The 25,264-nt window shown below is 36.7% G+C and overlaps 1 protein-coding gene and 1 non-coding gene across 5 annotated transcripts in view; one reads left to right on the top strand and one right to left on the bottom strand.

Annotated features, from left to right (window-relative positions):
- Positions 1–25,264, top strand: part of TENM2 (teneurin transmembrane protein 2) — a 1,595,068-nt gene that overhangs the window by 190,804 nt on the left and 1,379,000 nt on the right. The window lies entirely within an intron of this gene.
- Positions 768–840, bottom strand: TRNAV-CAC (transfer RNA valine (anticodon CAC)). The gene has a single exon. It is a non-coding gene; the product is annotated as a tRNA-Val (tRNA).

Below are 25,264 nucleotides of genomic sequence, written 5' to 3'. Positions count from 1 at the left end.
TAGCCCTGCTTACGTCTTGTGTGCCAAATAAGTACAGATTCAGTTGCCTAATTTAAGTTACTTAAATTTGTCAACTTTGGTAAAAGCTTATTTAAATAAGAAAGATACTACTTTTAAATAAGAAAGATACTACTTTTCATACTTTCCAGATGAAAAATTTTACTGCCAGATTTTCACAGAATCACAGAATTGTCTAGATTTGAAGAGACCTCCAAGATCACCGAGTCCAACCTCTGACCTAACACTAACAAGCCCTCCACTAAACCATATCACTAAGCTCTACATCTAAACGTCTCTTAAAGACCTCCAGGGATGGTGACTCAACCCCTTCCCTGGGCAGCCCATTCCAATGCCTAACAACCCTTTCAGTAAAGAAGTTCTTCCTAACATCCAACCTAAACCTCCCCTGGCACAACTTTAGGCCATTCCCCCTCGTCCTGTCACCAGGCACGTGGGAGAATAGACCAACCCCCACCTCGCTACAGCCTCCTTTAAGGTACCTGTAGAGTGCGATAAGGTCGCCCCTGAGCCTCCTCTTCTCCAGGCTAAACAACCCCAGCTCCCTCAGCCGCTCCTCGTAAGACTTGTTCTCCAGACCCCTCACCAGCTTCGTTGCCCTTCTCTCGTCTCGCTCGAGCACGTCCATGTCCTTCTTGTAGCGAGGGGCCCAAAACTGAACACAGTACTCGAGGTGCGGCCTCACCAGAGCTGAGTACAGGGGGACAATCACTTCCCTAGCCCTGCTGGCCACACTGCTTCTTACAAGTTGTTTCTGCCTGTCTTTGAACCAGGGACCTTTTGCATGTGAGGCAAATGTGATAACCACTACACTACAGAAACTGGTTTGTTATTTTCTTAATACGAATAATTCCTTAATAGGAAATTATTATTTCCTATTTACTGGGTTTTATTTCCTGAATGAGAAATAAGTAGATTGTTTGCATAGTGTTTTTTTTTTTTTTTTTTCTCAAGGTGAAAGGGAAAACTTAAACTTCTCTTTTAATTTGAGGGCCAAATTATGTGAAATATATAAATCACTCCCTACATTGAAATAATTGCACTGGTAAGCCTACCTTTCAAGATAAATGAGTGCTTGAGATATTGTCACCCACCAGAGGCACGAATATGTATGTGTAGGTACGTACAATTGGTGGTGGACTTGTCAGTACTAGGTTAAAAGTTGGACTTGATGATCTTGGAGGTCTTTTCTAACCTGAATGATTCTACGATTCTCTGATGTGTGTGTGTAGAAATTATTGTTTGGTTGTTTTTTTTAAATGTATACAGGATTGGACAAGACTTATCTGTAAAGTTGCTGAAGGAAAACTGTGACCTTTATTTTTCAAAAGCAACATCCACATTTCCTGGCTGACTCAGAAACTTGATCAGAACTTCTGTCTAAGACTGGTAAATTTTCAGGATATGGGCTCTCCACTGTACTGTTAGTGCAGTGACACTGCAAGTATTGCATATCAAGCAGAGCAGGTCTAGCAGGAAGAAATGAGAGACAACCTGCCAGCCCAAACTAGACACACATCACAAACAGAAGGCCCCACTGTTCAGCCAGGAACCTTTCCCATGTACCCTTCTTAGGTGACAATGGTGTTCACCTCCTCCGGAACGTTATCAGAACACTCTTTTGGGATGCAGGACGTGTCAAGGCTGGGAGGTGAATTAAATACAGGTCATGTCAGTAAAGATTAGTTTACTAAGCAAAAAGGCGTGGACTGCTTCCTTCTGCTGCTTTTGTAGGAAACAAGTTATTCCACGCTTTAGCAGCAAACTGGGCAGGAAGTTTTTCTATATGGATTTTTCTTATATATAGTACAGAAGATTGGCTGTTAGAATGACCTGAGCAATGGGATGTTTATGGTATCACAGTAGACTGGAAGAGCTTGGTTTTCTTAAAGCAACATAAGGAGGGCTGAGATGGAGAGTGATTTCCTAGATATAAATGTAAAAAAAATTATATGGGATTAAACACCATGAATGGGAAAGACCTATTTAAGCAAAACGATGATGATGGCATAGTAGCAACTAGTTATCAACAGATTTGAAGAGAAGCAGTGTGCAGAAATGTGGAGATTTCTTTTTGTTAAAAATGGTAGGTTCTGGAATAGCCTTTCAGGTGGAGTAGTGAGGGCAAGCAGACAGGCTCGTTTGGTGATGAACCTTGGTAAATTAGTAAATAATCTCAAGGAATATTAATGTCTGTAGCAGTCTGGGATTGAACTCGATGACCAAGATATCTCTTTCATTCCTTTATTTTTACATCTGATCTTGGAATTTATGCAAAATAAATGTAAATGTCCTGGGCAGTTTAGCAACTCCCCTTGTGAATTTTCACTAGCTTTGGCTTTCTGTGTAAGGTAGTCCATGTACCAATATTAATCAAAAGATGCTATAGACTCCAAGTATTATTTTCATTTCAATTTCAGTGGTTTTATTTTAGGTAAAGTTAATTTTTGTGCTGCTGTGTTTGAATATGTGTATACATCCAGACTCTCACAATAGTATATTGTTAAGCACCAAAATTCCACACTATTTTCTGTAAATCAATCACTTTGCCATATTTTTCTAGAGCAGACACTGTATATTGGCATGCAGTCGTCTTTGCAGAGTTTCTTTAGCTGCAATTATTTAAAATAGTATACATTTGTCAAACTTTGGTATCCCTGACCTTATGTAGCTCTTCCAAATGATTATGCTAGAAATGAATACACATTGTAATCTTCCCCAGGCATAACAAATGATTGATGGGAGTCAGAAGGACTCATCCGCTCAGCAGATACTAGCATGTTATCTGAAGATACAAAAATGTTGATTTTTCTCAAAATCAGTGTGTGTATATATATATATTTAAGGATTAAAATAATCCAGATATCCTAAATTAGTCACAGCTTTATTAAACAGTGATAAGCACAAAAGCTTTTCATGGTCATTACTAGGGTATTGCTACATACACAGGTTTTATTCCAGCTCCTTTAGAACTGACTGTGAATATTCCAGATACAGATCAAATGACTGATGAGTTTCTAACCCCAGGCAAAGTTTCAGGGCCAAATCTAGCGTTTCCCAGGGAAGTTTTCTCACTCATTAGCTTTGTAAATCAGAAATTATTGAATTGGTTTCCTTCTGTTCAGAAGGATGGGGGGATCTGTGCAAGGTCATCAGTTTGTACGTATTGGAATTTACTTTTGTAATTTAAGATCATTGTTGATTTAGATTGGAATTATATTTAGCTGGTTCTCAGACAGTATAAATTATCATGGTTCTGACTACCTGCCCTGGCCACTATAACGAACTAGATCTTTAGAAAGTTTTATTTCTATATTTGAGAAAAATCATTAACTTTCAATGGCAGGCATACTCCTTTCTGTACCATACGCAGAACTATTGGACAATATCTTTCTGAAGAGAACAGCAAAGCACACTATGTGAGGACGCATTGTTTATATGTATTTAAAGGTTATCACATTCTATTCACTATATGAATAGCCCCAACTGACATTTTCTTGCTCTTCTCAAGCGATGCATGTCTTGTTCATTGTGCTATGCCAAGTCAGCTGTCAGGCACTGCATCAGGGGACCAAAAGCTATTTTCTTTCACTGTTTTGTTTGCACTTCAACTAAAAAGCTTTGAATCTCACTATTTCTTTGCAATACAAAAAGTAATATACAGCCAGGGACAGCAAATTTTAGCAAACGAAGAAATTCTGCAACGCTTTATTTCATGTTTCAGCCATGCCTTACAGAATAAGAAATACAAAAGAAAAGCTGATTTTGGAAAAAGGTGCCTCTTTAAAATGGGTTCAGGTAGCAAGCAACGTCTAAGTTATCCAAATCTTGATAAGCTTAATTAAAGATTATAAAGAAATTTAAAGAGCAGGTGTGAAGGTATATTTTTATATTTACATTGTTGCTATAAGATAACCTTTCCAACTAGATTAATTGGCAAGTTATGCTGTTTGCAGATTGCATACTTAGGAGTGGCAAAGAAACCTAACCAGCTCAGTGTCAATGTATAGTAGGAGCAGCGTTACAAGGTCCAAGGCAATAGGAACAAGAATTGTCCCTTGATTACAATTTATAGTAATTTTATTTAATGAGTAAGAATTTCAGTTTTTCATTTAGAAATTCAAACTAGGAAACTGTGAAGTGTCCTACTTATCCATTAAATATCTGTTCAACAGCTGATGAATTCCTATAGATGACAGAAAGCTTTAGTTAAAAACAATTTACAGAATGATTTCACATTTTTTTTCCAACATATATTGCTTTTCATAATTACTAATAATTTTATCCTAGCAAAATATATAGTATAAACATATCTGCACTGGTAAAAATCTCTTCTTTCCTGAAGGCATTTGTTTTGCTTAGAAATATGATTTTTACTAATATGAGTTAAGAAACATTGCAGTATCAACAAAACTTTGTCTAGTTTAGGCTAAAACTGGACAGCAATGGTTCTACAGGCTTTTTACTTTTCTGAAAGCTGGAACTAAATTAAAATACACAATTTTCCCTTTCTTCCCATAGCCAGAGTTGAGCTCTGCATGTGTAGTTGTGAACACACAGAATATTCTGTTTCAGCTAGAGATCCTAAGGTAGTGGCTGAATTCTTAATGCCTTTCCTCGTTTCAATAGCTTTGGTCCCAAATCCTGTAGAATTTGATCTATCCACCAGCTTGGCGGCTTTTAACTGTTTGTCTAATGAGAGCATCAAGACTAGGCACTGTATATCAGATTGAACAGCTATAAAATAACTGCCTTGTTCAAATGGTAAATTTTATCTATCCATTTTTATAGTATTTCTTCTCTAACAAAAAGGGAGTGATAGGAACCTCCAATTTTGGTGAACAGAAAGGAGATGTAAGATGTCTTTAAAGAAAAAAAAAAGGCACTGCAAAAGAACTTTGGCATACGTCCCCCCAAACCTTTTATTGTAATAAGACATGCTGCTTTCCGTGCTATTAAAAATACAGGAAGTAAGCGTATTAGCTGTTGAGTAAAAAATAAATCTGTTTGTTGCAAGTTGGATAAGCTCAAACAAGAGAGCATCTTATTAATACATAATCTTCCCATTCAGTCTGCTAAGAAGAAAAATAGATCAGTAGACTTAAAACTTTTAAAAGATGTTTTTGAAATAGTTCATTAAATAGATGCTGAAGAATTCTAAGCATACCCAAACTAATCACATGAGAAAGCAAGGTCATGTCAGTCCTTACTGGCTTTTCCAGGGGGTACTCTTGCAGTCATTGTTTTCTCTGAGCGATGCAGAATCCTCCTAGAACATTTCCTAAAATATTGTTATATGAGGTTATAGAATCGCAGCATGTCACTATTTATTCCATCTGATTTTTAGAGCACAAAAGACTTCCATCATGTGATTCAGCTTAAGTTCTAAAAAGGTGTTCATTTCTACTTCAGAAATTATTTTAGACAATGCAAGTACTTTGACTGTGACAGGGATGCAGCACAGACACACACACACACACACTGTTATCACTTCAGAATAGACAGTTTCATTCACTGAGATAAAAAGCTGAAATGCAGAATAAGTAGTGTTGTTCTGGAGTATGAAAGGAAGATGCAACTGATGGTTCTGATTAAGCAGCCTTTTGAATTCTCTTTTTCTAATGGGGATGATGAAAGCATATTTTGTGTAGAGTTTTGTTTTGACTCAGTCTGCCATGAAGCTGTTTGAATCTAGGATTATGCCCACATTATTCATATTGCCAAAAACATCCAAACAGGAACAAAGGGAAAGCTAACCTTGAATTTTCAGCATGTATTTCAGTCCTTGTAAACAAGTTACCATGGAGATGGAACCCATGTGAACTGCCGCCTTCCTCGCAACTGCTGTAGACTTTGGACTGGCAAGAAAATGTGACACGGCATTGGTGCCATTTGTGACAAAAATGTATTTCAAATACTACACTTAAGCATTTCCTGACAACGCTACCAAGTGAAAGCTTAGAAATTGCTTAAAAGCATTGAATTGCTTAAAGAGTAGGCGAGATAAGTGAGAAGCAAACCTTTACCTGTTTCACTTTTCCAAATTAAATAATATTCTAGAAGAAAAGAAGATGCAAGGTCACTCTGCCTGTATTGCTTGCAAGACAAAAGTCTGCAAAAACAGCCTGATTGCAATTTTAAATAATTTTCACTAGGAAATGGTTTCAAAGAACCTGAAGTTGTGACACAAAAAAGAGTTGTAAAAAAAAAGGAACACAAATATCCTTGACATTGATTTTGTTGTTGTTATATTTTGAATAGAGCTGCAATTGTCATGTCAGAAGTAAGTAAGCCAGTAAGTGTGATGACTGATTTTTATTGTCCATGGATGGAAAAGGAAAAATGCAAAGGTACACATTTCTTCATCCTCTGGACTTCCAGGATATCTCGTTTAAAAAGTCTTTTGTTTTCTAGCTCAGTAGATGTATTGTTAAAACCATGAGTTCTGTTCATCATTGTCAGTACTCCTCTATCTAAACAGTTAGTAATTGCTCAAATCACATTGCTTGTTTATATCCTGTAGATAAAGGAAAAACAAACCAAAACCAAAACAAAACCCCACCTCTAGTCTCTAGAAGTATAGCTATGACATGAGAAGGTTGTGACTAAGACCCAAATGTGGATGTCAAAAATGGGATGGATTCTCCTGTTGTAGTCAGTGCAAATAAATAGCAATACCATAAAAGCTGTGGTCTAGGCTCTAATTTGACATTTTTACTCAAGTTTGAAGGTGTTGTTTCCTTTTACAACTTAAGGGCTCAAAATTAAAACTTCATTGATATGCCCTGAGGTTTTGTTGATTAGCCTGTTAACATATATGCTTGATGAGAGGAATTGTCTTTTAATCTATACCATTTTTCCTGTAGGCTTTCCTTCTTTTTGCAAATGTTTCCCACCCTAACACAGTTGTTATCCAGTTTTCTTTCTCCTCCAAGTTTTATTGTTCTCTTCCTGATTTATCTCATGTAGTTCCTTCGTTTTCGCTTTAGTTCCTTTTCAGATATTCTGTTTTTTTTTTTCTATCTTTCTTTTATGATTTTTTTCCAGAGGTGTCATCCATTTTCATTAGTTTCGTTCTTATCTCCTGCCATAAGTCCACATCCTAAAGCCACTGAAATCCATGGCAACATTTCCTGATTACAGTAACAGTTGGCCCTTATTTCTTTTATTGATGGCACTTTCAGAAGTCATCAGTTCTGCTTGAACAGTTTAGGCAGTGTAACCAAATTGTCACTATAAGATAAACCAGTAGGAAAATATTCTATTGCAGATGCATACAGTTTATAGTTGGAAAGCAAATAGACGTACAGCAAAACAACAGGTGCGGTTGAAGTAGTTTCTTACGGAATAAAAAGGTGCTACATTAAAATCAATTGTTCTCATAATGACAATGCAATGAAAAAAAACAAACCACAAAACCACCACAACTATACTTTTATTCAAAAAAAAATAATAGAATCAGCCATTACGTGAAATACTGTTAATAACACTAGGTAATTTGCTGCTAACACTCGGAGAATCCTACTGCCAAAGAAACTGTCTGGCCATCTATACTGACAGCTCCCCTGTGTTATAATGCAAACAATATTTTTCCTACCCAAAACAAAGCATTTAAAATTATATTCTCCCAAGCTGTATGGAAATGCACTAATTTGTCACTTTCTAAAGCTAACACATTTATGCTTCAGAGATACATAATTTAGCAACAAACAGCAGACTGAATTTTGATCAGGCTTAAAAATGGGTACAATAGCCTTCAGACTGCAAATGAGCTGAAAAGGCTCCCTGGGTATTTTCTTACATCTGAAATTTAAGGGGTAACTTTTTTTTTTTCCTTGAAAATTCCTTTAAAAGGTAATGAACAATCCAAAAAGGCCTGTTTCTTAATGGCAATACCCAAATATCTTGTTAATGAAGCTTTCTATGGCAGTCTAAGCCATACCTTATATACATGTTTCTTGTCTAATACAATCAGTTCTACTTGTCTCATGCTCTTGGTAAAATAATGGAGTAGCTGAATATATTGGAAGCATACCTCAATCAATAATGCTATAAAATCGTATCAACACTATTATTAAGAAATCACTACAATATTTTAAAGTCTGGCATGAATGAAGTTGTTATTCGAAAGCTTTTTAATTAATGGTTTAGAGCCTAAACAAAGCAGGTAGTTGCCTAATTGTCAGCCTAATGTCCAGATTTGATTAAATATACTGTAGGTATCAACAGCATCCATATTTAGAATCATAGAATCATAGAATATCCTGAGTTGGAAGGGACCCTTAAGGATCATCAAGTCCAACTCTTGATACCGCACAGGTCTACCCAAAAGTTCAGACCATGTGACTAAGCGCACAGTCCAATCTCTTCTTAAATTCAGACAGGCTCGGTGCAGTGACCACTTCCCTGGGGAGCCTGTTCCAGTGTGCAACCACCCTCTCTGTGAAGAACCCCCTCCTGATGTCAAGCCTAAATTTCCCCTGCCTCAGCTTAACCCCGTTCCCGCGGGTTCTGTCACTGGTGTTAACGGAGAAAAGGTCTCCTGCCTCTCGACACCCCCTTACGAGGAAGTTGTAGACTGTGATGAGGTCTCCCCTCAGCCTCCTCTTCTCCAGGCTGAACAGGCCCAGTGACCTCAGCCGTTCCTCGTACGTCTTCCCCTCCAGGCCTTTCACCATCTTCGTAGCCCTCCTCTGTACACTCTCCAACAGTTTCATGTCCTTTTTATACTGTGGTGCCCAGAACTGCACACAGTACTCGAGGTGAGGCCGCACCAGCGCAGAGTAGAGCGGGACAATCACCTCCCTTGACCTACTAGCGATGCCGTGCTTGATGCACCCCAGGACACGGTTGGCCCTCCTGGCCGCCAGGGCACACTGCTGGCTCATATTCAACTTGCTGTCTACCACGACCCCCAGATCCTTCTCTTCTAGGCTGCTCTCCAGCGTCTCATCGCCCAGTCTGTACGTGCAGCCAGGGTTTCCCCGTCCCAGGTGCAGGACCCGGCACTTGCTCTTATTGAACTTCATGCGGTTGATGATCGCCCAGCTCTCCAACCTATCCAGATCCCTCTGCAAGGCCTTTCCACCCTCATTCGAGTCCACAACTCCTCCAAGTTTGGTGTCATCAGCAAACTTGCTCAAAATACCTTCTATTCCTACATCCAGATCATTTATAAAAATATTGAAAAGTACCGGCCCTAAAAAGGAGCCTTGAGGGACCCCACTGGTGACCGCCCGCCAGCCTGACGCAGCCCCATTTACCATAACCCTTTGGGCCCTAAGTATTTGCCTAAGCATTTCTAAGTATTTTTTATATAAAAGGTCAGACATTGTGAATCCCTTACCTTTTCTGTAACATAAGAAAAGGGAATAATGTGTTCTGTGTGACAAAGACGACATATTGTGGAACTGCGCTTTGGACAAGATATTTTCACCTGAAAAGTCTGGCCAAACTCATGGCTGTATGGGTTCAGAAACCCTTAGCATAGTTGCCACTAGTTGGCAAAATAGGCATTTGGTAATAAAAGTCCATTTTATATGTAACGCTGTCAGGGCCGCTATGGCTGTTGCAGATGCCTCGATACAAGGACACCAACTTGCATTCTGCTCAGTCAGGTCAGGCTGGTTAAAGTTTGACACACACCCCCTTCCAACCTCCACATTACACTGCAGAATTTTGGTCGGTATCCTCTCCCATGTGGGTCATTTATTTATTCTAATAATATCAGTAATCATTACTTTGTATGCACTTTTGTTGTGTGTATGCCCGGTAAGTACAGGAAGATCTGGATTTGTTATGCAAGTGGGTAGGCATTGCCAGAACTCGCAAGTGCTGAGGGAAGCAGAGAGATGACAGCCCATCATATCTGTTCAAATTACTGTCTCTGTGATTTCAGTAGGTGTCAAGGAATTTACAAAAAAAATAATACTTTTACAAAGAAATTCATTTTGAAGTGGTTCCTCTCCAGTTTCTTTCTCTGTCTCTTACTTTCCTTCGTTCTCCTTGTCCTTTTTGACCCATCCTTACATGAAGCAGCTACATCAGTGCCAAAATTAGCAGCCCAGTCACCCTGACTCTGTACTCAAGCAGGTTTGAAACTTAGGTGATTGATTCTTATCATATGAAGTTACGGTAGCAGTTAAGTGAATAAAAAAATGAAGTGGTAGGAATTCAGGCAGTGTTTATTTTGCATGAAGTATGCAGTCTTATTCCGACTTTACACAGTTGGCAGTAGCTCTTCCCACAGATAGTATCTGCAGGCTTAAGAAGAATCAGGGAATATGCTTGTATGGATGGTCAAGGCTGCCCTTGAGATCACACCAAGACATACTTTCAGTTGCCTGCACCCCAGTAACTTCCATACCTTTAATAGTTTACATTTTTTTCTTTCTAATACCTCTTAATGATGACAAGAATAAAAGAAAAGGCAATTATTCTGTATTCTAATTATTTGCTATAGGAAGAGCCTGTTTCCAAAACACTAAGCCTAAAGATAAACCCTAATTATCAGTCGAGACACAACCATACTGCTGAAGTCAGAAGACAACTTTCTAACTAGCTGTAGTCATTGAGGAAAATACTGCATCTGTTTTTCTGCTAGAAGCAGCACTTTCCATCACTGACATCTATGACTTGCTGTTGGACAGGACAACTATTGATAATCAAAGCAGAAACTACAGCTAGTTTGGAAAGCAGTTTCACAGTAGGAAAATGGTATTCTGTGAACACTTTATAGCAGATAAGGTTTTCAGTATTGCTTTTCAAAAGAATACAACAGAACTGAATACTTTGAGAATGTTAGAGACTATGAATTTCTTGTGTTGGACAAAATACCTCTTTCTTTTTGGTATTGTAATCAGGGTTATTGGTTTTATAATCTTGTGATAGAAAGGGGCACGGAATGGTACAGGATCTCACTTTTTACTTTAGATCATTCTTATAAGAGCCTGGTGTATTTTACTTCATTCTATGAAAATCTCTTTTATTACTTATGAGTTTTATACAGGTGACATTATGAATATTATTGGGATATTTATATATATATACATATATAATATTATTAATGAATACAAATGGCAATTAAAAAAAAAAAACATTTTTTCTTAAGATTCAAGTTTTCATGCTTATTTTTTCCTCATAGAATTTCCTAGTCTAGAGTACGCAGAACATGTGGGGTTCAGTGTTTGAAATCTGGGTAAGTAATTAGATGGGCAATGGGAGTTTTCATTCTTTCTACTCATGTTGCATGCAAGTAAACCTGCATTTCTTAGTAATTCAAACATTAATACAATAAATATCAACTAGAATTCAAAGAAAATAATTTATTTCTGTATTTCCACTGATAGAGAATGGCAGTCAAACAATCCATATTCATACAACAAATGTAGAGTATTCATGGAAGGGGTCTCTTTTCACCCATTTCTTCACATATTTTCATGTATTTCTTGTGTCTATGCACCACAAGGCAATGCTATGCTGACACTGTTGTGCTGTTAAATTTTAGTGACCTTTGCTGTGGTATATAAGGAGATTTTGGAAATTCTCTCTGAACACCAACTTGTTGAAATTTTGATGTTGCATGGCAGTGCTTCATTTGGATGACGACAAAAAGTAGACACAGTCCAACCAAATTGGTATTCATCTACATTGCTGACTTAATCTGTCCTTCTGTTAGGATGCTGCAGAGTCTCACTCCACCAGCCAGGCCTCAGTTCCTAGCAGGGAAGGCTACTGAAGGGGCCAGCAGCATGTAAGGCTGGCAGGTCCCTGCTGTGCCTCCTTTGACAAACCCAGAAGCCCTAGAACTGCAGCACAGAGGCAGCGTAACAGGTGGGAGGCCTACATTTTCATTTGCGTTCAGAGTTTCCTGGGTTTGTTTCTAACTCAAAACTGTAGGAAGAAATTTGGAATTTACTGAACGGATGATTCCTTTGTCTACACCTACCTAACTCTTTAGCACTATTATCCCATTTGTATACACTAAAGGAAAAATAAAGTGTTTTAAAGCTGCTAATGGAAAGTGATGAAATTTTAAATGCTTCCAGCCTCCTTTCCTTTTCTAGGGGTGGGTTGAAAATTCCAAACTTACGATTCCTTTATAAGTAAAGTAATAATTATAGTAGGTTCTCCAAAGTAAGTTTTCCATTTGACTATTAATGGAGATTGATGTGCTACATTTGCAAAACCTTTAGGATTAATTTAATAAAGCTAGATTTTTTTTTTTGATTTTTTTTTAAAACATAATGTTTTTGGTACCTTCATGCAGCAAGAAGGCTAATATAACCCAGACACTGAATCTGGAATATTGTCTGTCTTCTAGCAGTAAATACTAGAGTACAATGTGTTTTATGGTCAGATATGTGCACACATATCTGACCATAAATCAGTGCCTCAAGCTTCCCTCAAGGAAAGTTGAAAGAGTGCATCTCACAAGAGAGGAAAATGCATTTAAAATTACTGCAGCTATAAAACAAACTGACATAACCCAAAGCAACAAATATGGGCAATGAAATCTTCTGGGGCCACATCAGTGCTCTGAGAAGATTTCTACTTTTTGGTTTTATTTGCTATCAGGGATCCAGTGTGGTTTACAAATGGAATAAAATCTATTCATTATGCCTCCTAATATTCAAACAGCTGCATCATGGCTTTGGAGTCATTCTCATACAGAAGTACTATAACACAGAGCTCAAAGAAAGTGATACTTGATCTCTTTCCTTGAAGATTTTCTCTTTTGTAGTTGGAAGTGTGCCCAATTCAGCTTGCTCTTTGTATGCTCTTATTTGCAGATGTTTCACCAAATTTGGGGGCATGAGGGAAGAAGGCAGAGAAGGTAGAAGGAAGAGCCCTATCATAAACTAGAATGGGCTCATAACTACTCATTTCAGGAAAAAAAAAATAATAATGAGGGAGTTTCATCTAGTTTCTGCCAGAAATCTTTCCCAGCACCATTTCCTCATTTGAGGTTTCATCCTCAAAAGTTCTCACTGCTCAGATTACATTATGATACGGCTTATTTCATTATAACTGCATCTAATTGATGGTACTCACTTAAGATTTTATCACTTGTACCGATTCTCAGTGGCATTTAGAGAGAAGACTGGGCAATTTGGATGGAATTCAATTTTTTCATACTTGTTATGCCCATTTATCATTTATTGCTGCTATCAAGATGGTAGTACATGTAACTGAAGAAGACTAATTCACGAATGTAGGAGAAATATTCTGAATTTATTATTAAAATATAAATATATGATCCTAAAGTCACTTGATGTTAATTCATGGCCATGCTTAATCTTTTAATTTGTTGGGATTTTTTAATCATCACTGAGTTTCTGCTCTGGCAATTAACATTTTGTCTTGAGGATATTGCTTCCTAATAGGACCAGCACTGAACCAACTCATTCTAGTAAGAGTTAGCAAGAAACATTTTTGTAAATTTAGCAGTACTCACTAAAGTTAGATGTAAGTGGACAGTGAGACTTTGCAAGCAATATCTCAAATAATTGAAAGCTTGCCAATTTATGGTGCTAGTGATTGAATAAATTTGACAAAACCATTTAGCGTATTGTCTTGATACTGTTTTATGAAACCTGTCTCTGAAACATAGATATTAGAGAATTTCATGAGCCATTGTCACCAAGGTGTATGTATTTCTGCACACAAATGAGGAGGAATTTTGCTGAGTAAAATAGCTGAATTGTAGCATGTAGGTGAATTACAGAAGGTTTTTTTGTTTTGTTTTGTTTTTAAATACATTCTCCTTATCCTTCCACCTGAAAACTAAAGTTAAGATTTCTACTGTCTTTATTTGCTCAATTGAAAAGCTGTCTCCTACCATGTGTCTTCTCATCAGGGTTGGTTTAACTTAAGAAAGTATCTTTCAAGTTTCTTTTTCATAGTTTGAGTAGAAAGGCTATAGGAACCTCAGTTAATTCTACTATCATTTATCTTCCCCACCTTCTTTTTAAAACACTTTTTTTGGAAGTGTAGTCCAGTAGTGAAAATAGTACTGTAGGTCTGTAGTCATATGTAATGGGTACTAACAGAAATGTATCTGTTTATTAGATGTTCATTTTCTGCTGTTTAATAAAATCCACATTAATGTCTTTAATGCACATCACTGCATTTCCTGAAAACACAGATAGGGAACAAGCCTCAGCTACTTCCTAACACTCCTTCACACTTTGTGAACCTTTATGAGCTCAAAGGCTCTGTGAGTGCTAAGTCATGTTGTGTGTCCAGGGGAGAGGAAACAAACAAACAACAAAAAACAACGAGGCCCAAAGCTGCACTTTTACATTATTCCTTTCTCTGCACCTTACCTCTCTGGACCAGTGCAGTCTGACCCTTATGAAAGATCAACACAGCAGCTGACCACAACGTTTCTAGCATCCTGACTACTTCAGAGCTGCTGAGAGAATCATTCAGCTTCTCCTGAAAATATCAGGGAGGTTGAATTAGACTAGGCTTGGTGAAGGCATTAGAGTTCAATAATGTCTTTTAGTTTCTGTGGTAGTCTAGCTCATGTAAGATTAAGCTCATCTTTTGAGAATTTTTTTCTATCCCAAATGGAGGGACACTCACTGATCACTCACTGATTTTTCTCTCCAAACATTACTGTTGTTTGTAGCTCTTCTTCCTTCCTATCCTAATCATCATTATAAAAATTGGTCATGACTTCAGACAGTACTGAGTCTTCATGAGATACCTTGTTACTACACTTAATAGTAGGTTGTTAAGAGTGTAATGGCTTTGCATTGTAACTGAGTTATTCGGCAACGAGTGGTTTTAAAATATGCACTGTAATAGTAAGCATTGCCAACTGCTGTAAAAGCTGGCCTTAGAGTGTTTCTTTCTTATTCCATAATTTAATGAATCACTTCAGCACTTACAAAAGTGAGCAAATACCAGTGGTCTGCATCAGGCAGAGCATAAGGATATGATTCATGAACTTGCTCGACTAAAAACCTGGACAATGCTCTGAGATTACTTTCAGGTCATCAAATAAATGCTGAAATACTACAAACATTTCTGTGCTGGGTTTTAAGTATCTTTAGAAACAAAAAGTGGGGGTGTTTTGGTTAATTTCTCAATCTAAAATTGTATTCTGAACCAAAAGTTCTACACAGCACACAAATTCCTGCTACTTAAGCTTGACCCCGTGAGATTTGAATACCCACTTTCCAAGAAAATGTTTTCTGAAGATAGAGTTTACTCTCATGGACATTGAACTGCCAGACTTAAAGTCCTTGGCAAAAGGAATGAAACTTGATGAATAAGATAGTATGGGATGAAAAGGCCTTCCTCTGAGCAGATGGCAAAGATAAGAAGGATCATAAAATTGATTGAAGCTTGAAGAGACAATATGGAGGTCTTTAAAAGACGTTTAGATGTAGAGCTTAGCGATATGGTTTAGTGGAGTACTTAGTGTTAGGTCGGAGGTTGGACTCGATGATCTTGAGGTCTCTTCCAACCTAGAAATCTGTGATACTGTGATAAGTTGGGAGTTGAGAGGAAAAAAAGGGTTTGGTTGAGAAGGAGATCTGGAGGAAAGGTTTAAATGTATCTCAGATATGGCAAACTTTTAAAGATTTAGCCTAAATGAGTGTGCTCCTTAAATCTAGGAACATATTTTAGCAGCTTTGTTCTCAAAATTTCACAACTGGTATCATTGTACATGGAAATCACTAACCGTAAGATTTTGTGTTCAGCTGTACCAATAGTCCATAAGGCAGAACAGAAATAACTTTCAAACTTAGTTCAAAGCCCAAGGAAAGTTAACATCTTCAGGTCTAGATATGTTTAACTTGAGCTGAATCAGTATAGAGAGGAGAGAAAAATGTTAATTTTTCTTTAAAGGGTAATAGTTTTGTGTGTATGTGTTTTGTTTGTTTGTTTGTTTTTTGTTACTTAAATCTGTGACTTCTCAGCACTTTTTTTTGTCCTTTTTTTTTTTTTTTTTGGTCTTTCATTAAGAAAGCTTCAGGTTCAGAATAGAACCTGTGATCCAAATTGATGATTTCTTGGTATTGTTCCATTCCTGAAATATTCCAGTAAAAATGTGTGTGATTATTTATGTACATGTCTATGGCTTTTTTTTTTCTTTTCCTGTTTTCTATTTAAAGGAAAGAGAGCGCTGATAGCACAGAGAAAGATTTAGCCACTGGCTACCTCCTTTATCATACAGATCAGGAGATTGGGAACTGGAGAGGTAGCCAGAATCAATTTAGGCTGCTCTGTTTGAGAAGTATCATAATCCAGGACATCATCCAAGCAATGGATGAGTCTTCTCAGTAGCTTTCTATTTGGAATAATCACTTCACTATTAAGACAAAAGCAATGTGTCAGTCAGTACTTCTTAAATTGTGTTAGTTTGTTATGTTAATTTAAACCATGATCTACTCCTTCATCACCAGACATTTTTCTCCGGGAGGGGGAAAAAAAATAAAATAAAAAAAAAGAAAAAAGAAAAAAAGCAACTGATCTAATGATGGAATTATAGCTATCTGATGTTTTCATTTCTCAGTGGCATGTAGGAGTTAAATCATTTCCACACTATTTTCACTCTCTAAATGTTTTTCTCCAGTGTACTCTTGCCTTCAGAAAGATGTAGAAAATCCTTTTCTGATTCAGTACTTAATTATTGTTCACTCTTCCCCAGTTTTTGATCCCATAGGACTAAGAAGGTTTCTGGTGTTGCTTTCAAAGAAGTGAGTTTTCTAAGAAGCACTAAAAAAGATATTCTTTGTTTTAATTTAAGCTTATGATCTACTTCAAAATTTGAAGAACAATTTCCTTTTATGATACTAATTTCAGGTTGTCATTTCATGCTTCTTGTTCATATCTAGTTTATTAGATCACTTTGTGCAGACTTTTTCTTTCAATCTAAGTTAGTACCTGTAATTAAAGCTGTCTATAACTGATAATGAGTAATGTATTGCACAAAAATGTTTCTTAAAAAAAATAATAAATCTTTATGGCAAAGATTTATAAGCTTCCATACTAACTGCAAATGCGTCATATATGGACTCGTGTAGATGAGACTATGGACTCAGATGTCTAAAAAAACAGATTGCAGTTTTTGATGATGGATAGATTGATTTAAACAAGTAATGTTTTTGTCAAGAACTGATCATGGTTTACTGAGGTGTGCAATTCACAAATTTCAGTAATGACAAGTTGGGAAAAAAATCAAACTAACAGCAGCATAGAAAAAATAATTAAAAAAAATCTTTAAAATCATTCCCTTCTGGACTGATATTTTACCGCCTTCTTTTCAGTAGAAATTTAATTTAATTAATGTTAATGTATAATACTTTGGCAATGCCAGTCATAAGAAAATTCATAGGATGATACAAAACATGAACAAAATTATGAATCAGTCTTCAAGTACATTCCCTAGGTGAGGACTTGTTCAAAGTGTGTGTCAAAAATCCCACTATTTTTACCATATGGTTGTTGTTTTTTTTAGTTATACTGGAGGGTGAGGACCATCTTGCCAGTTACAAAAAATTATACATATATTTAAGTACAGAATTTTAGAAATCGCGCTGCCTTTCCTTGACTGTCCCTGACTGCTGTGTACAACTTGATGGGGGGAGCATGCCTATCCCATGGCACAGAAGCAGTAATAAGTGTACAGCAATAACAATACCTGCAGTTGCATCAGTTTGTACGAGATTTCCATGGTTATCAGTCTTCATGTTGAAGGCTTGAGATGGTCACCGCTTCAGACAAAACTTCTCCCTGTAGCAAACTTTTAGGTAGCGAAGTGTCTGTCCTTGGAAATGGGATATTGCAGAATGTGTTGAACCATATATTGTTCAGTACTGTTTGCTGGTTTAGACTCAAGCAAAACTTGTTTTTGAATGGAGAGAGTAAACACATGCTACAATACGTGTACTTGCTGGAAGTATCCCTAAGAAGTCCACCAGAAAGCTCTAATGAAAAATTGAAAGATGGACAACTCAAATAAGATGGAAGATTCATGTGTTTCTGTGGAGTTAAGTATCTTCCTGCGGCACTATCTGGATATGATATTATATCATATAGTAGGCCAAAATGAGAAAAGTCAAAAGTTACAATGCAGAAGGTAAAATAGAGGGTAAAATGGCACCCTGTGATAAATTTGTTAAAAAACAAACAAACAAAAAAACTTTTAACCGTTTAAAACAAGAAGCAAACAGCAGTAAAGTATGAGGCTATGATTTTCAAAGAGGTTAAAAGAAGGTGCTATGTAGTGGAAGGAATGCAGTTTGAAGAGCTGTAAGGACACTAGTAGAAGAAAGACGCAAGTTGTTGAAAAAGTAATTTTAAAAAGCAATAATCTATAAACATTGAGAAAGGGAAATAACTAAACTGGTAAAATCAGGTATTATCAAGTGAGAGAGTATACGAGGGAAGCGAAAGACATCAGGGAACTTAATATGGTTGAGCTGGAGATACAAATTTTTTAAAAGTTTAATAACTGGCAGAAGTGTCAGAAACACTTTATGTTCTACAGAAGCTGAAATATGTTGTTCTTCAAGGCATTCTTTTTACATGCAATTTTATTTTTCCTATTTCCTTGAATAAGTACAATATATTGAAAACATTGCTGCTTCCCTGTTAATTGTATGTACATTTTATTGCCCAAGTATTTAAGATATTAACTTATTAGGTGATACATTTTCAATGATTTTCTAAGTGAACAAAATGAAATGAATGAACTTCTAGGAAATGGACAAGAAAGTTATAGGTAACAAAGAATCTATTAATTCTTTGAATTACTTTTCTTGAATACCCGTATTCATCATTTGCTTAGTTCTAGCTATAGAATTCATTTGCCTTTATAGAGAATGTGGTTGTGTGCATTAATGCAAGGTTTACAAGAAACATTAGCTTGATTTTTTTAGTAGTTGACTGAAAGAATTAATGCAGCAACTGCTTCCACAGGACATATTTGTAATTTAGCAATAGGTTTGTTGAGAAAGGCCAAGATTTTTCCGTATTCGTATAAATGTTACAGTCTTATTGTTTAGAAACAGAACTCTTCAGCTCTTGCATGTTGTGTTACAATTTGAACTGTAAATACAAGATAGTATCCTATTTATGAATTCCAGTCTCAAAAGCTAATTTAATTGGTGTATTCCAACTACTATTGCTTATTTCACACTTCAATAGGTAAAGATGCATTAATAATCGAAGTTTCAAACTGTAATTAACATTAGCTTTAGGCTCCTGACAATGAAATGATTACATTTTTATATATGGCTTGATACACAAAGTTAATCTAACCTGTGCATGAATAACGAAAGGAACTTGCATTTACTCTCTAATGTAAATCACCACATATAATTATGCATTCTCTGCAACTGCAGAGGGTGAAAAAAGTAAAATACTAGTGGCAGTGAAATTTTTATGGATGTCCCTCATTCATCTACTTCAGCTCTGTACATGATTACAGTGAGCTGAGGATGATGTTTCATCTCACTTGTTTCCACGCTGTTACTTCAGTTACCGAACAGTGCTCGTTTTCTTCATTTGCATGAGTTTATCTAAAAGGTGAGAAGGTGGCTGCCTAAAGAATAAAGGCCTGATTTTTCCGTCGTGCCATGCAAGTTTGCTCCACAAAGCCCTACCAATACCCCTCCAGTGAAGGAGTCTTTCAGAATCTGTTTTATTACATTTCCCTTGAAGCTACAAAGTAGTCTTCCAATTACTTTTATGATTCTGGAGTAGTTAGTCATCTCTCTCTTTTTTAATATAAGGCAGGGAACATGCAGCTATAAATCACTAGCAAGCAGGATCTAAAAACTTGACAGTGAGGCAAAGAATCTGCTTCTAAATTATTGGATCTGCAATTCTGCTTCTTAACTGTGGCCTAGCGTTGATTAAACCAAGCTAAACATTAGAAACTTGACAGATTTTATTGCCTGTTATGGTCATTACAAGTAACAAGTATGCTAAAAGCAAAATATTACAGTAATGCACTTTGCTACACTAAATGTTTGTAATAAAATTATAGCGATGCTGTATATGAGCAGGGCAGAAGTTTTTAGCAATAAAACAGGGGGTGGTGAAAGTGAAACAACAGCGCTGCTGGCAGCCTCCCGTGCATTGCCAGCCCCGGGGCTGCCTCGCTGGGCTCTGGGTTCAGGTGTGGACACAGAGAGCAGCTGACGGCACGCGGCAGTGCCAGCAGGGCCCTGTTCCCTGCTACCACCAAGGGCACTGCTCACTTCTGCGTTTCAAAATGGAAACGGCGAGAAGAAGCTGAATACGTTTTTCAGTGAGAAGAGCATTTATTACAAAAATGGAAGAAAAATTAAGGGAAAATGTTTAGATTAATCGTTACTTGTGAAGAAGCTATCGATCTACTTTTTAATAAAAGCTGGAGATTACATTTGTCTCTTTTAGTAGGAAGTGGGTAAAAAGTAGTTTGAGAGCACCATTTTCTGTTGCAAGGGCATTTATGTATAGGAGGGCAGTTAATATTTATTCTTTTGTGCACAGTCTTTGTTCTTCTCAGTTCCCACCTGTTTTCATCTAGATTCCCACTGATACCTTTTGTTCTCCCTTTAACTCCTCACCTGATTTTTGTACCTCCACAGACATTCTCCCCTAGCATATTTTCTGTAGGGAGCAGTGGGCACAAGTGCTTTGATTTAGAAATTCCATCTGGGACCTTCTCAGTGTATGACAGGAAGAAAAGGAAAAAATAAAAGAGAAGTTAGGCAGGATAATAAGCCACGAAATCAGCATATCTCCTGTGCTTCTAAATTCTCTTCTTAAATCAAGTGGTGCCTGAGGTACTGAAATGCAACTCACAAAAGACTGAGCAGCTATTCAAAATAAGATGATGCTAATAATGGTGGATTTGGCTCCTTTTAAGTGAAACAGCATTGGATAGAGTAGTTTGAGTCACAGCTACATTAGATGTATACTTTTTATTCAGGCTCCCAAACTAAATAATTAATATCTGTATCACATTTTTTTTTTAATAATGGTTTCTGAGTTCCGTAATAATTTTTGAATTCTGAATTCCCGTAAGAAAAGTTTTGTGATGACAATGTGGTGTAAGCGTGCCACCTGCAGGAGCTTCCAGCTGAGGAAAGCTGCAGCCCCTTTGGCTGGACCACACCTGGGGCAGGCTGGCTTCCACCATGGGCTTTGCCCTTGGTTTCTTGTGGGTCTGCTTCTCAGGAGACCATTCTCAGTACACCATTTTCTCAAATGTACATTGGGAATGGATTCAGTACATAAAGGTAGTTAGTGCCTAATACAGAACTTGTCAGACTTCCTTGCTGAACCGATGTCAAATGTTTTCTAATGTAACTAAATCTTCTCATATTTACGTTGCACCTGAGAGAAGAATGGGGAGATGTGAATAGGTCTAGGAACAGGTCGCTGAGATGCCCATACTCTTCCAGTGGTGCTGTTATGTCCTTTCTGAGCGGGCAGATTAGTTCATGAGGTTAGTCAAAAAATCCCTTGTATCTTGTGTCTTGCATGTGGTAACCAGGCATCCTGATATACCCCATAGCCTCAACATCAGCCCGCTCCTTTTTCAGACATGCAATATAGCCCTGGCATGAGAGCTGTATTTGGATTCCTTGAGAGCCGCAGGAAATTCAAGACTAAGCTCTCCTGAACTGTTGCATGAACAGATCAATACCTTGACATTTGTTTAACTGGTGGGAATCCAGATAGATGGTATTTGGTAACACACATCACTTTATCTCTCATTATTTACTATTTCAGCTAAAACTCCATTTCATCCTGTTTTGCAGGTTTTCAATTACATCTAATTCAAAACTATGGTACTTCAAATAGGATGAATTAACTGATGTTAGTATAAGAGAAAACCCTCTTTCTTCTTTGCGTTGTCAGGGCTAGTGGGGTACTGATTCTCAGGTGGGTTGCGATGATAGCAGATATGTTCTTCCATTACAGCCCAAGCATATTAAAAGCTAGCCTGGGGTATGCACCCATGCTCCTAAAATGTATGCCATTGGCAATATGTTGTGTTCATCTGTAGTATCACTTTCTCCTTTTTTCTGTGCTTGGAAGGATAAGAAAAGAATAAATACAAACATTATCATATTACACCAGACAGATTCTCAGTGGATTGGATTCACACCTAGGAAAGAGACTGTTATGTGTACTGTGCAAACATAAATCTGGTATTGATATATCAATTGCTTTTTATTTCTCATTTTAAGAAGTTTTTTGTTGTTGTTTGTTTTTTTTGTTTGCTTGTTTTTTTTTCCCATCTCACAAACATTATGGACTAAAGGCTTGTACTTCTGCTGCTGAAAGGTGAAGAGCAGAACAGAATGTATCAAAAAATAAATAAATAAAAATCAGGGCTGCTGTATCTAATGTACCAGGGTAGTATTGGATCCTTGTGCTATGTTAAGTATTGAAGAACACTCTTTCCATCTTGTTATACTTTATGGTATTTAAGGTTATTACAAGTGACATTTCTCTTTTGTTAGCTTGTGATACTTACCACTTCAAAATTGAAAGGTACCTCTCTATCTGTTAGAAATTTGGGGAAACATATAATTTTTACTATGAGACTCTTAATCACAGTCTCCTGTGTCTGGGAGAATTCTTGTGCCTTTGGGGGATCATTCATGTAGGAAAGTCACCACCTTTTTCCAAGACCTGTGGTTTATGAGTTGCTGGTTTCTGCCTACTTTGTTGAAAAATGACCTATTTTGTGACCCAACCAGTGTGGCATTTCATTTTAAAAAAAGGGGGGTGGGGCTGGAACTGACTAAAATAAATGTTTCCATCCATATATTTTCATACTGTATTTGTATGTAGATGTTCAGGAGAAATAATGGTAATTATTATTGTCATTCTGATTGTTCTTATTTGCATTTTAATAAACAAGAGAATATTCTTTCCTTTTTCCCCCCCCTTTTTTTTTGGCGTGTGTATATTGAATTCAGTTCTGTCAGTATGACCTGAACCAATTTTGACCAAAAATAGATAAATATAATTAATATGTCTCTTCTTCATCTGCTGACCTGGTCACGAATTTTCATAACATAAAGCCCATTTGTAGAACTGGAGTAGCTGTTTTTGATGGAAATTAAATTGATACCAAAAAATGCATTTCAGAATGAATTTTGAATTACAATAAAATTTAATGGGAAAGAAGACGTATACCTCTCCAAATAATTTTTTGGTTCCCAGAAGAAAATACCCTGGTTAGCTATTGACTGCAGCTATAAAATATTTTATTTCTTGACATTTTTATGTGTCTCCAGATTTGAGGCAAGATCTGACAAGTGACAGATATTCCATGCCTCATTTGTACATTGGGCTTTTTTTTTTTTTTGCATGCCATTGTCTTAAGATACAAATATGGAAATCAATATACAGATGCTTTTAACAAAGAGAGCATTGTAAAGTATCTGCTGAATTAGCTTCCGTGGAATCATCTGTCACTTTACTGACAGCCCAGATTTTAACAATGATGGTATAATCTAAAGTGTTCAGTCTTAACTTTTGTTAGATTTATAATGTTTTAATTGTGATCTACTTTGTTAAATTTTGAGTGAATCAGACCAGATGGTATGAGGAATATATTAATTAAATTAGGTGGTATAATCAAGATGCACAAGTCCTTTCCTTCTTCAGGACTTTTTATTCTTCTGTTTATGTTAAATCATTCCAACTGTCTTGGATAATTGCATGTTAATAAAGACAGTAAAGAAAAACACACTGTTCCTTTGAACTGAAGCTTGCATAGGGAGGGGCGTTGTTGTTGTTCTTAATTATTAGCATTCATTTTGAATCAGATACTTTTGTAATTGTTTTGTTTAATGAAGACATTTGCAAACTGTGAAGTCCAGTTTGCAAATATCAGACAGATTAAGTTAATCAGTATAGTCCTACAAAATGCTCGTAACTGATTGCTAGATAAAGAATTAAAGCTTGTATTTGTGAATATTCTGGTGGTAGGAGTCTTCTATTTTAAATTTAATCTGTGATGGAGGCTCATTATAAGAACCTGTTGCTTCTGTGGTTGTAAAATCATCACAGCTGTTAGTATTAATTAGCGCTGTCTATCTGTCCTTTACACTTAGCAGAGATTGTAGCACAGACCCATTCTAGAAGATGAAATTGCTAAATTGTTTCTGGATGTTTCTAACTTTGGCATGTTTGACATTGAAATCCTAGTAGGAGGGGTGAATACTCATGAATACTCATTTTTTGCTGGTTTTCTATCCTTTTGAGAGAATGGATTTCTATGAACACTTGATTCTGCACTATCTGTGTATCTGTAAAATGATTGCTGTTTTTCCAGTACTGCAATCCTAGCATATTTTATAGACGCTTCTTTCCCAGATGCATTGTTACGGTGAGATTTTTTACTGCTCCTTTGAGCCAGTCGCAGGAAGCAAGGAGATAAGCAAAAGGATAAGGAAAATTCCATAGTGAGCATAAGAGAGAGACATTTAGTGTTAATATTTTTCCTCTTACCGTAGCTTCTGTTTTTCACTGTTACAAGAAAGTGATTTTGTTTCTGTTCCTTTTCTGCATTGTTAGAAGGGGCATCTCTTGGCCTGTGTTGCTGCTTACATATATACAAGCATTAAAATGTATTTATAACTTGCATGATTCTGAAGCAAGTTAAAAACTGGAAGATCAAGAGGTAAAAATGGAACTGATGGAACCGAGAAAGAGGGAATGGAGTGTTTAGTGTGGTGTTTGTGTGCATTTGGCTTGTGTTTATTAGAATAACTAAATTAGCCTGTGTTTGGAGGATATACAGATAGATTTTTTTTTTTTTTTTCCAAGAGTCTTATGGCTATTTTGAGACTGGTAACCCCTAATATAACATTATGGCAACATTTCTGTTCATAATGACTGAAAACTAATCCTCAGGATATGATACTTGTTCACTTTAAATACCCAACCCCAAAAATGCTGTGTTTTTAAACTTGTTCCATGAAGCATGCATTTATTGCTTCAGCTAATCAAAAGTAACACATGTATACAATCCAGAATAATACATTTCTGAGATGATAAATATTATATGAATATCATAAATCTATCCTCTTAGAGAGGAAAAAAAAAAGACTAGAAAATGGCACAAAAGATACCCATTTTCATTATGGCTTTTAGACTACAATCATCTCAGCCTATTCTAAAGCCACAGCATGGATGATGAGCAGTTGAAATCCAATTTGAATTCATAATACCACATTTAATTTACACTACCACCTGTCAATAGGAAATA

The sequence above is a fragment of the Anser cygnoides genome, chromosome 14, assembly GCF_040182565.1.
Source record: "Anser cygnoides isolate HZ-2024a breed goose chromosome 14, Taihu_goose_T2T_genome, whole genome shotgun sequence".
Lineage (NCBI taxonomy): Eukaryota > Metazoa > Chordata > Aves > Anseriformes > Anatidae > Anser > Anser cygnoides.
The sequence above is the reverse complement of the archived record's forward strand: the minus strand, read 5'-3'. Positions and strand labels throughout refer to the sequence as shown.